Source organism: Pan paniscus, chromosome 6, assembly GCF_029289425.2.
Source record: "Pan paniscus chromosome 6, NHGRI_mPanPan1-v2.0_pri, whole genome shotgun sequence".
In the NCBI taxonomy this organism is placed as follows: domain Eukaryota; kingdom Metazoa; phylum Chordata; class Mammalia; order Primates; family Hominidae; genus Pan; species Pan paniscus.
Genome location: NC_073255.2, coordinates 185,965,611 through 185,983,309, shown reverse-complemented (window position 1 = coordinate 185,983,309; position 17,699 = coordinate 185,965,611). Strand labels below are relative to the sequence as shown.

The 17,699-nt window shown below is 42.4% G+C and overlaps 2 non-coding genes across 2 annotated transcripts; both read left to right on the top strand.

Annotated features, from left to right (window-relative positions):
* Positions 1 to 15,459: 15,459 nt before the first annotated feature.
* TRNAC-GCA (transfer RNA cysteine (anticodon GCA)) lies at positions 15,460 to 15,531 on the top strand. Its single transcript has one exon. It is a non-coding gene; the product is annotated as a tRNA-Cys (tRNA).
* A 1,696-nt stretch (positions 15,532 to 17,227) lies between these two features.
* On the top strand, positions 17,228 to 17,299 carry TRNAC-GCA (transfer RNA cysteine (anticodon GCA)). Its single transcript has one exon. It is a non-coding gene; the product is annotated as a tRNA-Cys (tRNA).
* The last annotated feature ends 400 nt before the right edge of the window (positions 17,300 to 17,699 follow it).

Sequence of the window (17,699 nt, the reverse complement as noted above, 5' to 3'; positions counted from 1 at the left end):
GTTGTGGGGAGCCTTGTATATCGACTGTGCTTGGAAGCTTTGACGTTTTCGACATCTTGGAGTTCACTGAGGATTTGAAGCAAAGGAACCACAGGTTTGTATTTGTTTTGCAAGCAGATGGTGTCAGCAGGCAGAGGCCATGTGGGAAGAGTGGGGAGACGAGGGCGACTTACTAATGTTTGTTGTATTGTTGACGCTGCTGTTGCTGCTGTTTGTGAGGTTGGGGGTGGGGTTTTAACTTTTTTCCTTATAAACTGTTTTATTTATTTTAACTGAAAGTATAAGATGTGGCCCTGGGAATACTGCCTTCCAGAGAGGTGGGGTCCTAGCAGCAGCTTCAGGGATGCTTTGGCCCCCAAGATCCTGTGCTGCTGTTGCAGTGCCTGAGCAGGACCTGGAAGTGCCTGGACAGGATCTGGCAGCACCTGGGCAGGACCTGGACAGCATCTGGGCAAGATCTGGCAGCACCTGGGCAGGATCTGGTGGCACCTGGGCAATACCTGGGCAGAACCTGGGCAGCATCTGGGTAGCAACTGACAGGATCTGGCAGTACCCGGACAGGACCTGGTGGCACCTAGATAGCGCCTGGGCAGTACCTGCCACCAGCACAGGCCCAGAGCAGAACGATTCAGCTGATGAGGTCACAGTCATTGCTACAGTCTCTGACCCTGATGGTTTCTTTTCATGGCTAGTTTTTTCCTTTTACTTTGGAAAATTAAAGCATAACACAGAGAAGAGTGCACAAAGCCTCATGTACAGCTCAATGAATTAAAACAAAGCGAACATGCCTGGTAACCACTGCACCAGCTGAGAAAATAACACAGCAGAAACTCAGAAACCACCTGCAGGACCCTCCTAGGCACTGGCCTCTCCTCCCCAAAAGAACCAAACTATTCTGACTTCTCTTGCCATGCATTAATTTTGCCTGTTCATGTACTTTGTTTAAATGGAACCATAAAATATATGTTCCTCTTTGTCTAGCTTTTTTCTCTCGATATTCTATTTGTGAGTGCTATGGTGTAAATGTCTGTGTTCCCCCAAATTCTAATCCCCACAGTGATGGTATTAGAAGGTGAGGCCTTTGGAAAGTGATTAGGTCACGAGGGTGAAGCCCTTATAAATGGAATTAGTGTCCCTATAAAAGTGGCTGGAGACAGACCCCTCACCCCTTCCACTCTGTGAGCATACAGCAAGAATGCACCATCTATGAGCCAGATATAGAGCTCTAACCAGTTACTGCATCTGCCTTGATGTTGGACTTCCCAGCCTCCAGAGCTGTGAGAAATAAATTTCTATTGTTTATAAGCTCTCCAGTTTATGGTATTTTGTTATAGGGGCTGGAATGGACTAAGAGAGTGAGATTCATTCATGTTATTGCATGAAGCTATAGCACATTCATTTTAATGCTGCATAAGATTATCTTGGGCTAATAGTACAATGTATTTATCCATTCTATTCTTTATAAACATTTGGGTTATTTTCCATTTGAATCTATTATGAATGAAGCTGCTATGAATATTCATGTATGTGTCTTTCAGTGCACATTTCTTTTGAGCATATACCTAGGGGAGGATTTTCTCATTCATATGGTGTCTGTATCTTCAACTCTAGTGGATAATGTCAACTTTAGTGGATAAAGTTGTTGTGCAAGTTTACACTCACATCAGCAGTGTATGTTTTTCTATTACACCATCTGGTTACCAACACAATTATTGTTAGTATTTTTCTATTTTAATTTAGGCATCCCAGTGGGTGTATAGGGTATCTTGTGATTTTATTTTGCATTTCACTAATTATGACTAGATTGGACCATTTGTCATGTGTTTGTTAATAACCTTTCTTTGCATAATCTTGTTGAGGTCTATTGCCCATTTTTGTACTGGGTTCATAGGATTTCTTTATACATTCTGAATAAAATCTCTTGTCAGTTATATGTGTGCAAATATCTTCTCCTTCTCTATAACTTGCCTTTCAACTTTTTGTTTGTTTGTTTTTAAGAGAGCATCTCACTCTGTTGCCCAGGCTGGACTGCAGTGGTGTTATCATGGCTCACTGCAGCCTCCACCTCCTGGGCTCAAGTGAACCTTCCACCTCAGCATCTCAAGTAACACAGACACATGCCACCATGCCCAGCTAATTTTTTAAATTTTGTATAGAGATGAGGTCTTGCCGTGTTGCACAAGCTGGTCTGCAATGCCTAGATTTAAGCAATCCTCATGCTTCAGCCTCTCGAAGTGCTGGGATTATAGGCATGAGCCACCACACCCGGCCCCTTTCAACTTTTTAATGGCAACTTTTCATAAACAAGCATTTCTAACTTTAATATAGTCTTATTAGTCTTTTTCTTTTGTGGTTCTTCTTAAGGTCTGCTTAAGAAATCTTGGCCGGGCGTGGTGGCTCACGCCTGTAATCCCAGCACTTTGGGAGGCCGAGGCGGGCAGATCATGGGGTCAGGAGATCAAGACCATCCTGGCTAACATGGTGAAACCCCGTCTCTACTAAAAATACAAAAAATTAGCCGGGCGTGGTGGCAGGCGCCTGTAGTCCCAGCTACTCGGGAGGCTGAGGTAGGAGAATGGCATGAACCTGGGAGGCGGAGCTTGCAGTGAGCCGAGATCACACCACTGCACTCCAACCTGGGTGACAGAGCAAGACTCCATCTCAAAAAAAAAAAAAGAAATCTTTACTTCGAGAGCAGAAGAGAGTCTCTTCTGTTGCCCACTAGAAAGTTAATTATTTCACCTTTTCTCTTTGGATCTGTAATTCACCCAGAATTGATTTTGTGTTTGGTGCAAGATAGGGGTCTAAGTTTCATTTTTTCTATAGTGATGTCTAATGGACTCAGAAGCTTTATTGACAAAGCCATCCTTTCTGAGCTGCTCAGGAACACCACTGCCACTTTTGTCATAAATCAAGAATCTATAAGTGTGTGAGTCGATTTCTGGATTCCTCTGGATTTCAGTTCCCTTAGTTTGCTTGTTCTTCCTTGTGCAAATATATCATCTTAATCACGATAACTTGCTAACAATGTTTTTTAACAATATCTTTATATGTAAGAGCAATTCCTCTTATTTTGTTCTTGAACATTAGCTTGGCTATTCCTGGCCTTTTACATTTTCAATGTAAATTTTAGAATTGGCTTGTTAATCTCTTCCCTCCATCCACCATGAAAAAGTGCAGTAATTTTGATTTAGATTGAGTTGAATCTATATACACATTAGTATCTTTTTGCTGTGTGTGTTCTAGTCCATGAAGATGATATATTCCTTATTTATTTCTCTCAGAAATTTCTTTATCTCTGTAATATTTTATTACTTTCTGTGTAGAGAGAGTATTATTTTCTCTGTAAATATATTCATTAGATTTATCCCTAGGTATTTGGTATTTTTGATGCTGTTATTTTTTAAGACTTCATTTTCCCACTACTTATAAGTCACAAACTTGCTAAACTCATATATCAATTCTAATGATTTATCTGTATATCCTTTTGGATTGTCTAGGAACTCTGGCACACCTGCTGTGAATAAGAACAGATTAATTTCTTACTTTATAATACATATACTTTTATTTTACTTGTCTTATTTCAGTTATTATGAATTTCATAAAAATGTGAATAGAAGTGTTGATAGGAATCATCCCTGTCTATTCTCAAACTCAGAGAGAAAGATTTTTTTTTTTTTTTGAGACAAGGTCTTGCTACCACCCAGGCTGGAGTACAGTGGCACCATCATACTTACTGCAGCTCAAACTACTGGGCTCAAGTGATCCTCCCACCTCAGCCTCCTAAGTAGCTGAAACCACAGTTGTGCACCCCTTCACCTGGCTAATTTTTTGTTGTTGTTAAAAATTAAAATCTCACTGCGTTGCCCAGGCTGTTCTCCCACCTCAGCCTCCAAAGTGCTGGGTTTGCAGGTTCATTGAGCCACCATGTCCAGTTGAGAGATATTTTTAGACGGTGTCTCACTCTGTCACCCAGGCTGGGATGCAGTGGCACGATCTCAGCTCACTGCAACCTCTGCCTCCTGGGTTCCGAGAGGTATATCTTCAAGAAAAACAAAATCAGAAGATTAACTGATGTGTTTTACTGTGTTAGAGGAGATTTTTACTGAAAGGACAAAGAGAATCGGAATTACATTAACAGAAAAATGTCATCCCAGTTCGGGAGGGATGACTGATTTCACAGACCTGAGGATGCTGAAAGCTAAATATCTTCAGTGACAGAACCCAGAGAAGCAATCTGCCTCCCAAGGTGACCCTAACCCCGGAAGGGCTCAGGAATTGGAGGCACTAGAGCCCAGCAGGTGGACCTTTGTTATGGAGCTGGAAGCAGAAGCCCCAGTTGAAATTCTGTTTCCAAAGCAGAAAGACTCCAAATCCTTTCTGCCATGGAGTAATCCAGATGAGAGAGAGGTTTACCCCTTGAGAGGCTGATCCAGAGGAAGTCCAGACTTAGGAGTATCTGTGATGGTTGCTCAACGAGAAATAGTGGAATTCACTCATCCATTCAGAAAGCATTTGTTGAATGGATACAGTGTACATGGCACAGTAACACAGCTACAGTGCCAGACAAGACAAAGTCCCTGCCCATTCTAGAGAGGACTAAGGAGAAGCCTACATGCTAAACTGTGAGGCTTTCTCCATCCCTTTCCCCTGTTCTGTGACCCCAGCTCACTCATAGCCAATTACACTTTCTGGCTGGAGATGAGTGATACCATTTGGAGTCCTTACCCTTTGCATGTGATCTGCAAAGTCAAATTTTTCTGGATCTCCCTACTATGAAGCCATCAGCCAACAAGTGCCACCCATACTCAGAGAGAACCCAATCAGCATCAGTCACCTCACTCTTGATTTACAAATGAGTAATTAAAGATCCACAGACTTTGGAGGCAACATCTCTAACATAAAAAACATAGATGAAAGCAAACAGAAAAAGAAAAAGAGACAATACTAGGAGCAGAAGAAAACTTAAAACTTTGGGAGGCCTAGGCGGGTGGATCATGAGGTCAGGAGTTTGAGACCAGCCTGACCAACATGGTGAAACCTCCTCTCTATTAAAAATACAAAAATTAGCCGGGTGTGGTGGTGCGTGCCTATAATCCCAGCTACTTAGGAGGCTGAGGCAGGAGAATCACTTGAACCCGGGAGGCAGAGATTGCAGTGAGCCAAGATCACGCCACTGCACTCCAGCCTGGGCCACAGAGCAAGATTCTGTCTCAAAAATAAAAACAAAAACTATATGTGTGTGTCATTGCTATCCTCAGGGAGATAAGGACAGTTTTGCATGCACGAAAAGGGAACACAGTATAAAACCAAAAAGAACTTCAAAGAATAAGAAAAAGGGCCTGAACATTCAAAATATGATCCAAGAAATTAAAAATTCAGTAGAAGGATTGAAAGAAAACTCATCCAGACAGTAGAATAAAAAAGATAATGATAAAGACAATAGGAGAAAACAGATTTAAAAATCTGTTGGAGGATTGATTTAGAAAGTCCAACTTTCAATGTCCAAGAAGGAAGAATTCAGAAGACAGAGAGGAGAAAATTTCCCAGAGCAAAAGCAGTGAGTTTATAGACAGAGAGGGCCCATCAAGCGCCCAACACCAAGACTCTCACCAAGGGACTACATTGTGAAATTGCAGGCTTTTCATGGCTTCCTGTGGAGGTGGGGCGTGGAGGGGGGAAGGACAGAGTCGAAGCATAGGGAATTAAAATCGCATTGGAATTCTCAACAGTAACATTGAAAGTTAGGGGCTGGGCATGGTGGCTCACGCCTGTAATCCCAGCACTTTGGGAGGCTGAGGCGGGCGGATCATGAGGTCAGGAGATCGAGACCATCCTGGCTAACTCGGTGAAACCCCGTCTCTACTAAAAATACAAAAATTGGCTGGGCGTGGTGGCGGGGGTTCCTGTAGTCCCAGCTACTTAGAAGGCTGAGGCAGGAGAATGGCATGAACCTGGGAGGCGGAGCTTGCAGTGAGCCTAGACAGCACCACTGCTCTCCAGCCTGGGTAACAGAGCGAAACTCCGTCTCAAAAGAAAAAAAAAATACAAAAAATTAGCTGGGTTACTGTGCCATGTACACTGTATCCATTCAACAGATGCTTTCTGAATGGATGAGTGAATTCCACTATTTCTCGTTGAGCAACCATCACAGATACTCCTAAGTCTGGACTTCCTCTGGATCAGCCTCTCAAGGGGTAAACCTCTCTCTCATCTGGATTACTCCATGGCAGAAAGGATTTGGAGTCTTTCTGCTTTGGAAACAGAATTTCAACTGGGGCTTCTGTTTCCAGCTCCATGACAAAGGTCCACCTGCTGGGCTCTAGTGCCTCCAATTCCTGAGCCCTTCCGGGGTTAGGGTCACCTTGGGAGGCAGATTGCTTCTCTGGGTTCTGTCACTGAAGATATTTAGCTTTCAGCATCCTCAGGTCTGTGAAATCAGTCATCCCTCCCAAACTGGGATGACATTTTCTGTTAATTGAATTCCGATTCTTTGCCCTTTCAGTAAAAATCTCCTCTAACACAGTAAAACATATCAGTTAATCTTCTGATTTTGAAGATTATATATACCTCTTGGAATAGCCTGTATCCCTGCTCTGAAAATGACATAAAGATTTTTTTGAGCAAAGAAAAACACAATATTTATCAGCTAACCTCCCTAAAGGAAATATTAGAGTATTATTCAGGCAGAAAAGATGAATGGAATGTTGGATATGCAAGGGAAGAAAAACAATAACAAGAATAAACAGGTGTGTTGGCCAGGTGCAGTAGCTCACGCCTGTAATCCCAGCACTTTGGGAGGCCAAGGTGGGTGGATCACTTGAGGTCAGGAGTTCGAGACCAGCCTGGCCAACATGGTGAAACTCTGTCTCTACTAAAAATACAAAAATTAGCCAGGCATGGTGGCGGGCACCTGTAGTCCTAACTACTTGGAAGACTGAGGCACGAGAATCACTTGAACCTGGGAGACGGAGGTTGCAGTGAGCCGAGATCGCCCTGCTGCACTCCAGCTTGGGTGACAGAGTGAGACTCCGTCTAAAAAAAAAAAAAAAAAGACAAAAAGTTAAGAAACAAGGGGGCAAAGCTTTTGAATATTGTGCAGAAAAATTATTACCAACTGTGGGAATGAAATTCCCAGACTAACGACCAACTGAGTATGATGTTAGAAGGTGCTTTCAGAAACCTAAAGTCCGGGGAAGCTGCTGGAGGATGCACTTCATCAAAAGAATGCAACAGACCATCAAAGGCAGGGAGGACTGGTGACTTCCCAGGCTGGTGGGGAAGAGAGGTCCCCAAGTAGTAGCTGGCAGCAGGCCCAGAGTGCATGGAACAATTCAGAGCGATTAGGGAGGCATGTCTCCGAGAAAGAAAAAAAAAAAAAAAACACTCCACCAGTAAACAGAGATTCATTCCTCTTTCAGAAATATCGGGATGATTAATGAAGTTTGCAGAAAACTTAGCAAAAAGGTCACCATAAATTCCCAGGAAAACAAAGAGCTGTATGAGAGAAAATCTAATCAGAGGACATTATAAAGCCCAGCTGTTAAAAACAATTTGTATGATCATAATAATATAAATACTGAATATTGAGTTGAGAGACTAGAGGGAGAGAAAATGTGTGCGTGTGTGCATGCATGTGTGTTTGTATATGTGTGAGTGTGTGCACACGTGTGTGTTTGTGTATGTGGGTGTGTGTGTAGACTGTGGGAAAGAAAGAGGCTTATACAAGAGTTAAATTATTGTCTTCCATCAGAGGAAGTTAGATAAAATTTCAAACTGAAAAAATGAAGAAATAACAGTATAAGCCTGTTCTTCAGACCAATGCAAGTACCCACGGGGGAACGCTAAGAGTTTAAACTGGTTGCCTTGCCTTCGGGGAGCAGGGATTGTATGCAGACAGGTGACATGGGGCCGCCACGTGGTTTTTGTTGTAAGTTTTTGTTTTTTTGTGTTTTTTTTTTTGAGACGGAGTCTCGCTGTCGCCCAGGCTGGAGTGCAGTGGCGCAATCTCGGCTCACTGCCGGCTCCGCTCCCCGGGTTCACGCCATTCTCCTGCCTCAGCCTCCCGAGTAGCTGGGACTACAGGCGCCCGCCACCACGCCCGGCTAATTTTTTGTATTTTTAGTAGAGACGGGGTTTCACCGAGTTAGCCAGGATGGTCTCGATCTCCTGACCTCGTGATCTGCCTGCCTTGGCCTCCCAAAGTGCCGGGATTACAGGCGTGAGCCACCGCACCCGGCCTGTTATAAGCTTTACGAGCTTTTTTCGTTATTGTGGTGAAATATACATAACATAAAATTGATTATTTTAACTATTTTTAAGTGTATGGTTCAGTTGTGTTAAGCACATTCACATCGTCATGCAACCAACACCACCATCCATCTCTAGAAATTTTTCATTTTCCCAAACAGACACTGTCTGTATTAAACACTAACTCCCCATTTTAACCTCCCCCCACAGCCCTGGCAACCTACATTCTACATTTGGTCTCTGTGAATTTGACTGGGCATCTCATATGAGTGGAATCATCCAGTATTTGGCTTATTCCACTTAGCATAATGCCCTCAAAGTTCATCCATGTTATAGCATGTGTCAGACTGTCCTTCCTTTTCAAAGCTGAGTAATATTCCACAAACTTTTTAAGCCAAATTGTTTTGATACAGAACAATTTTTTAAAAAAATTTTTGTGTATACATCATTTAAGAATTGGAAGAAAGAGAAGAAGCCATGTATGTCTGGCTAGATTTGGGAGAATTAAAAGAAAGGTCCAAGACATTGTACATTTATCTGTCAGTCATTACAGAAGGGGTGCTTCAGCATATTTTCACCATTGACTGGACACACTCCAAGAAGAGGATCATTGATACAATTGGGCCATGGAAAGCTCAGGGTTTGGATAGGTGAGGACAGAGTGACCCTGGGAAGAGTGGGAAGTTGGGAAAGTCAAAGACAGAGCTTCTAGAGTCTCTGTGAACTATGAGGCAGGGAGCAGGGTCCGTGTTGAGAGAATCTGGGAGTGGCTTAGCAAAGCCAAATTCAGGATTGGACCAAAGGAGCTGGATGGACTTGGGGGTCATTTATGGGACTATGGGGTGGCCTGGAGAGCTCCAAGCCTCACTGTGGAGTCTGCCTCTCTGGATGCCACAGCACAAGGGGCCCCAGATGTGCACACGTGCCCTGGTCAGTGCTGGGAAGTGTAGTCAGGGGTTATTACCTCATCCCACCCTGTCTTCATCACTCCTTCACACAGAAGTTTACTACCAAGCCCCTACCCTCATCTTCAACCCCCACACATGAGCTTACACCTGGCCCCACTTTCACCCCTCCCCATGAGCACAGACAATTTTCGCAAGTAGGACAGACTCCCTGCAACACATGGAAGAGAACTCATACAGGGGATAAGAAGGTCTTTCCTTCTCTCATTTTCCAGATGAGAAAGCCAAGACTTGGGAATATCCTGCAGCTTTGTTGAGGCACAAACCACTGAGGGGCGGAGCAGGCCCATTCCTTGCAGTGGGGGTCTTTCAACCACATTCAACTCTCCTCTCAGCAGCACACAGGCAAACGTTCTCCCAGGATGAACACCTTTACAAAAGCATGTACTAGACAGATGATGGTGAATCTTCACTGCTCCCTCTCTGGGAGGGTGGTCACCATTTCCTCAAGACTCTGGGGCCACCCCTCCTGTGTCCTTATTTGTACCAAGTGAAGAGGGGAAAATGTCCTCTGTATTCAGTGCAGTATTACTTGGTGGTTAAGATCACTGGCCTTGACTTTGCAGGGCCCCAGGCTCCAAGGCAGACTCTCCATTTATTAGCTGGCAGCCTTAAACAAGTTATCTAACCTCTCCAAGCCCCAGCATCTTCATCTGTAAGCACCGAAAAGATAAAATTACCACTTACGATGGCTGGGTGGGTTGTGTAAGGGATGCGTGGACAGTGTCCAGCTCAGAGCCTGGCCTGTCATCAGCGCCTGCTACACACTGGGCATGACTGGCCGTGACTTAGGACAAGACATGCAGCCTCTAGACCCCACATGGTGCTGCCTGACTGTGTTATTGATCAGCTGTCTCCAACTCAGAAGGGCACAGAAAAGGTTATCCTGAAGTCCTTTCTGGTTGCAGGAGTCAACATTTTTAGCCACAGACTTGGAAAGGGCAGCCAGATGGCTGTGGGGCATCCGGGGGCCAGATGGTGAGGAGGGGATCTTGGCAGGAAGGGAAGCAGTTTTCAAGGGAGGAAGTTTGCCAGCTCCTGGGATGTGCAGAATGTCAGACATCATTGGCGGTTGTGCGTCCTCAAGGCTCTAGTGGCATTTGTCTCTTCATGGCCATCCAACATCCTTTCCCACTTCCTATCAGAACCTAAGCTTCTCTTGGGGGAATCTCCTCTTTCCCTTTGGGTGTCTTTTTGTGGGATAGTAGAGCAAGGTACACCCCCTTACCCTGGCCCAGGTCAGACAGTTGTCCCATGATAGGCCAAACACTTTCCTTGGGGACCCGCAGTCTTGAGCAGGGCAATCCAAGGATGGATGAAAAAACCAGCAGAGGTGGAGTGTTTGGTGGTGGCAGCTACTAGAGAGTGCCAAGCTCTCTGCTGCCCAGATGACCAAGCTTCTCTGCTTCCTGCCAGCTAGCTCTCCAGCCTACCAGCCACTCTCTGAGTTACCCATTAGCTACACTATACATTTCTTTTTGCTTGAATTATCCAGAGTTAATTTCTGTGGGCTGCTACCAAAGAATACAAACGTATACACAAGTGAAAACATGCCGGTTGGAAGTAACATTCTATTGTTATCCTTTGTCTGTATGGCTCAGGAGTAGTGATATTGACTGTTAAATGGTTTTTGGGTTCATGGATTTCTGCATCCACCCACGAAAAACTAACTACTATGGGAATTGCCTCCTTGCCATAAGTAATGAGATAACTGGGCAAAATATATAAAACAATGGTTTTCAGGCACTGAACAATAAGCAGAGGAGAGCAGTGAGAAGGAAAACAATGGCCCTACAGTGACCAAGCCCTGCAATGCCCCAGCTTAGTGCCTGTGGTCTGCAGTGAAGGGACAGGGAATCAACACAGACTTCAGGGGTCTCACTGAGTTGAAGAGGCAAAAATAAGACTTCAAGGAGGTCAGGGAAGCTAGAATTTGTAGGTAAAAGTACCAGAGAGAAGGAAGCTGCATGAAAAGTTCTGGGAAACTGCGGAGAGGTCCCAGGACGAGGATGAGTGTGCCTGGAGGACTGTTCTCATTTTCTATTGGTTCATAACAAAGAGCCATAGAGGCCTCAACAGCACAAACTTATTATCTCACAGTTTCTGTGGGTTGGTATTCTGTGCTTTCTTAGATTCTTTGTCTCTTTGGCCTCCATTCATTACAGGGCCAATTACGTTAACTGTATTTTCTTATGTTCTGTATTCTTGATGCTCTGGCATTTGTGGCTTCACTGACTGGGCAGAGACTGCCCCTCTCAAGGTTAGCCAATTCTTAGAGACAGCAAAGGGCTCACCTGGGAGCACACCTTCTATATGCAAACTAACCAACCCGGAGCCCATCCTTCAAACCATCTCCTTATCAAACTCTAACACACGATGGCAATATTCCCCTACTCTAAATTACTCCAGGGCCAGGCATCAAGACAACTGGGGACAGCCTCTATGCCCCTAAGGTTTGCCAGGATTATTCAAACCAGCCAGTCCTAAACTGGTGGCCCTGCTTTGCCTTGCCTTTTCCATGGAAACCCCAATAAAGGTTCTGGCCCATGCTTTCCTGTCACTTCTGTCTTCTGACCAAAACTGGTGCTTCACCCATGTGGCTCTACATGGTGGGGCATGCCTCCTTCTGTTGGATAATATAAGTAATAAACATCTTCTTTCAATGGCATTGGTCTCTGTGTTGTCTCTCAGTCTCCTCCATAAATTAAAATCTCACAGGTGCAAGTGAGACAGTCAGGAGTTCAGAAATATCTTAGCTGGTCATCTCCTCAGGCCCTCATAAGGCTGAAATCTAGATGCAGCCAGGCTCAGGCTCAGGGCTCTTTTCCAAGCTCACTGGTTTGGGCAGAATTCATTTCTCTGTGGCCATATGATTGAGGTCCCTATTGCCTGCTGGCTGTTGGCCAGGCACCTAGGGGTTGCCCTCAGGTCCTAGCCACATGGTCCTTCCAGAAAATGGCAACCCACCTTTTCAAAGCTAGAAGAAGCATCTCTCTCTTCAAGAAAGACCAGGACCTTCTTTTAAAGGGCTCCTCTGATTAGGTCATACCTGCCCAGGATAATTTCCCTTTTGATGAATCAAAGTCAACTTATTAGAGACCTTAACCTGCAAAATGCCTTTACCTTTATGATATAGTGTAACCTAATCATGAGAGTGAAATCCCATCATATTCATAAGTTTTGCCCACAAGGAAAGGAAGAGGATTATATGGTGCATATGTCCCAGGGGGTAGGAATGTTGGTGGGAGCTGGGAGGTATCTTAAAATTCTGCCTAGACAACAGGAAAATCCTTAAGTCCAAAATGAAAAAAATAATAATAATAACACCAAAAATACACCAGTAGACAGCAAGGCAAACAACTCCTAGAGTTCACACAGGACCAGAAAGAATTCATGTTCCAAATCAAAGACAGTGGAGAGATCTCATAATACCTAAGGCACTGAGCAAAGTTATCAGAAGGTTCTTGCCATAGGAGTGAAGGTAAATTATACTGCAGTTTCTCTTGGCTGCAGGGGATATATCCCAAAATCCCCAGTGGATGCCTGAAACCACAGATAATACCAAAACCTAATTATACTGTTTTTTCTTCTACATATGTGCCTATAATAAAAACAATAATTTAATTTATAAGTGTGGCACAGTAAGACATTAACAACAATAATCAATAATAAAATAGAATAATAATAACTGTATACTTTAATAAAAGTTATATGAATGTGGTCTCCCTTTCTCTCACTGTCTCTCAAAATATTTTATTGTACTATATCACCTATTTTCAGACCAAGGTTGACCACAGGTAACTGATACCTTGAAAAATGAAACTATAGATAAAGGAGGACTAATGTACAGAATAAAGGCTACTCTGGACTCACTCTAACAAAATGTAAAAGCAAGCTTCAAATGGAGTAGGTTGACAGCCAAGTTACTTAATTCCATCCCAAAACAAAATTCAATACTCTTTAAAGGAATACAACTAAATCTAGTATTCAGCACTCTTTAAAGGAATATAACCAAACATAGCATCCAATTTTACATTCACAACATAAAATTCACAATGTCCAACGTACTAACAAAAATGCAAAGACAAAGGAAGATATGAGCCATAATCAGAGGAAAAACAGATGCAGAAAGGAAAGAGATGATGAAGTTAGCAGAAAATCACTTTAAAACAGCTATTATAAATCTTATAAATGTGCTGAAATATGCAAAGGAAGACAAGGACATAATGAGGAAAGAAATAAAAAATATTAAAAAGGCCCAAATATAATTCTATAGATAAAAATACAATATCTGAAATGAAAAGTAACTGGGTTAGATGTTTTAGAAGGAAAGATTATTAAACTTAAAGACATAGCAATATAAGCTACCAAAATGAAGTACACAGAGGAAGAAGACAGAAAACAATAAGCATAGATTTAGTGAGCTGTGAGACAATATCAAGCATTTTAATACATATATATTTGGCCAGGCATGGTGGCTCACGCCTGTAATCCCAACACTTTGGGAGGCCAAGGTGGGAGGATTGCTTGAAGCCAGGAGTTCAAGACAAGCCTATGTAATAAGCAAAACCCTGTGTCTACAAAAAATTTTTTTAATTAGCCGGGTGTGGTGGTGTGTGCCTATAGTCCCAGCTACTCAGGAGGCTGAGATGAGAGGATCGCTTGAGCCCAGGAGTTTGAGGTTACAGTAAGCTATGATCATGCCACTGCATTCCAGCATGGGTGACAGAGCAAGACCTGTTTTTTTTTTTTTTTAAAAAAAGCGTGGTGTGGTGTGGTGTGTGTGTGTGTGTGTGTGTGGTCTCTGAAGAAAAGAACAGAGAGAAATACAGAAAAAAATTTTAATAAGTGGTCCAAAAGTTTTCAAATTTGATGAAAATTGGAAATCCACAGATCATCTCAACAAACGCCAAGCATAAGTATCATAAAGAAAACCAAACCAAAGCACATCATGATAAAGTTGCTGAAAGCTAATGATAAAGAAAAAATATTAAAGACAGCCAACATAGAGGAATGAAAGCAGACTTCTTATCAAAAATCATGCAGTCTAGAAAGGGGGAAAAGGAATATCTTTTAAAAATACTACTAATTCTATATTCAATGAGTTCTACACCCAGTGAAAATATCTTTCATCAATGAAGGTAAACATTTTTTCAGACCAACAAAAGCTGAAAGAATTTGTTACCCATAGACCTACTTTATAGGAAGTAGAGTAGGCTTCTTCAGGGAAAGAGAAAAATGATACCAGATGAAAATCTGGATTTGCCCAAAGTAATAAAAAGTGTCAGAAATGGTACATATGTAGATTAATATAATTTTGTCTCATTTTAAAATCTCTTTAAAGGATAATTAATGCATCTGGGCACAGTGGCTCACACCTATAATCCCAGGATTTTGGGAGGTCAACGCAGGAATATTGCTTGAGGCCAGGAGTTCAAGACCAGCCTGGGCAACATAATGAGATCCTGTCTCCTTTTTATATTAAAAAATTTAAAACAACAAAAAAAGAGATAAGTAATGCAAAAATAATAGAAATATATTGGGTTTATAATATACACAGAAGTAAAATCTATGACAATAATAACACAAAGGACAAAATGAGGGGAATGGAAATCTGTTGTAAGATTCTTACACTATCAGAGAAGTAGCAAAACATTATCTGAAGGTAAAATGTGATAAGTTAAAGATGATACTGTGATCTCTAGAAGAACCCTAAAAAATATAAAACAAAGAGGAATAGCTAATAAGCTCACGGTGGAGACAAAAGGAGATCATTAAAAAAATGCAATCCCAATGAAGTCAGGAAAACAAGAACAAAATCTAGTATTTGGAACAAATAAAACCAAATGTGGCTGGGCACACTGGCTTAGCACTTTGGGAGTTTGGCTCAGCACTTTGGGAGGCTGAGGCCGCAGGAACACCTGAGGCCAGGAGTTTGAGGCTAGTAGGGGCTCTTTGCACTCCAGAACAATCAGGCCCAGGGCCCGAACCCAGGCCCTCAAGCTATGTCTACATCTGGATTTAATCCCACCATTCTCCTTTTCCCAAAAAGCTAAGGCTGCAGCTTAATTGGCCGGATGCTGGCAGGTGTGGAGGGGGTTGTACAGAAGAGCTGCTCTGTTGTGCATTACATAACTCCACACCTGTAGCTCCTGGAGAGCTACAGGAGACAGGGTGGCCAGAGCGTAGCTTGTGAATGACTGTGATTATTAATACATCTTTATTGAAAGAAGATGAGTAGCTTGGGGGTATAGCTCAGGGGTAGAGCATTTGACTGCAGATCAAGAGGTCCCTGGTTCAAATCCAGGTGCCCCCTTTGTCACTACCCTTTTACACTGGGCAATTATAGAATAGCTCCTTGTTATCTGGTAGGCTCTGTCTCTACGAAAAATAATTTTTTAAAAAATTAGCTGGGCATGGTGACTCACACCTGTAGTCCTAGCTACTTGGGAGGCTGACACGGGAGGATCACTTGAACAAAGAAATCTATAAGCTATCTATAAGAATGCCACTTTAAATATAATAAGATGAATAATTTAAGAGAGTGGAAAAAGTATATGCCAAACAAATACTAACCAAAAGAAAGATGAAAAGTGTATTTTATAACAGACTAAATAGACCAGAACAAGGAAAATTACTGCATTGAAGAGGAATATTTCATAATAATAAAAAGATCAGTTCATCAATAGGACATAACAATCTTAAGTGTGTATGCATCTATTAACAGAGCTTCAAAATACAAGAGGCAACAACTACTGAGATCAACTGATCAACTTTTGGTAACTGAAGTTGGATCTGAATTTTTACCTCAAAAAATAAACGAATCTTCATGTTGTCTAAGCCAAAAAAGACAAATGAACAACATAATGAAAAAAAAATAGAACATACCTAAATAAAATTTCAGATTATAAGAGAATACTATGGGCCGAGCACAGTGGCTCACACCTGTAATCTCTGCAGTTTGGGAGACCAAGGCAGGTGGATCACCTGAGGTCAGGAGTTCGAGACCAGCCTGACCAACATGGCAAAACGCTATCTCTACTAAAAATACAAAAATTAGCTGGGCATGGTAGTGGGTGCCTGTAATCCCAGCTACTCAGGGGGCTGAGGAAGGAAAATTGCTTGAACCCAGAAAGTGGAGGTTGCAGTGAGCCAAGATTGCACTCCAGCCTAGGCAACAAGAGCGAAACTCCATCTAAGAAAAGAAAAGAAGGAAGGGAAGGGAAGGGAGGAAGAAAGGAAGGAAAGAAAAGCAAATACTATGTACAACTTTATTATATTTTCTAAGTGAAAATGAATTACTAAAAGTGACCTAAGATGAAGCAGAGCACTTAAATAGACCAATAATGACAGAATTCATTAAAAGATCATTAAGGAGCTCTTCCTCACAAAAGGCACCCCACCCAGAGGCTTACAAGCAAGTTTCTGCTAATCTTTAGTTAAGAATATGTAATTCTATGTTATATATAATGTTCCAGCATAGAACGCTTTAAATCTCTCCAAATCATTCTAGGAAATTCACATAATCCTGATATAAAAAATAAATTACAAGAGCATATACCACAAAGAAAGCTATAGGCCAATCTCATTTCAGAGTAATCTAGACAAAATAGTAGAAAACCTTATCCAATAGTACAATCCCACATAACCAAGAAGGACTTAAAACAGAAATGCACTGGTGGCTCAATATTGGAACATCAATTACTATCAAGTAGGGGCTCTTTGCACTCCAGAACAATCAGGCCCAGGGCCCGAACCCAGGCCCTCAAGCTATGTCTATATCTGGATTTAACCCCACCACTCTCCTTCTCCCAAAAAGCTAAGGCTGCAGCTTAATTGGCCAGGTGCCGGCAGGTGTGGAGGGGGTTGTACAGAAGAGCTGCTCTGTTGTGCATTACATAACTCCACACCTGTAGCTCCTGGGGAGCTACAGGAGACAGAGTGGCCAGAGCGTAGCTTGTGAATGACTGTGATTATTAATATATCTTTATTGAAAGAAGATGAGTACCTTGGGGGGTATAGCTCAGGGGTAGAGCATTTGACTGCAGATCAAGAGGTCCCTGGTTCAAATCCAGGTGCCCCCTTTGTCACTACCATTTGACACTGGGCAATTATAGTATAGCTCCTTGTTATCTGGTAGGCCAGCCTCAAGGAACCAAATTTTCCAACCAATGGCAAAGACTGAAGTGTTTCTCTTGTGACATTTTTCACATATTTCATTTTTACCTCCTCAGCCATAATCATTTCCTGGAGGGGTAGAGGAAAGCTGCCCTAGATTTTTTCTGTTTCCCTTGTACCTAATTATTACCACCAAGATTTTATTTGTTTACACCAAGCTTGCTTTAAAAAAAGAATCCAAGGCAACTTACAATAAAAGACACAATAAAACTCTAACTGGTAAAACGAGTATTAAAATGCCAGAGCCAAATGTCTAGGAGAGGTAGCAAATAATTATTCCAAAGAGCCTAGGTTAGGAGAAGCTCT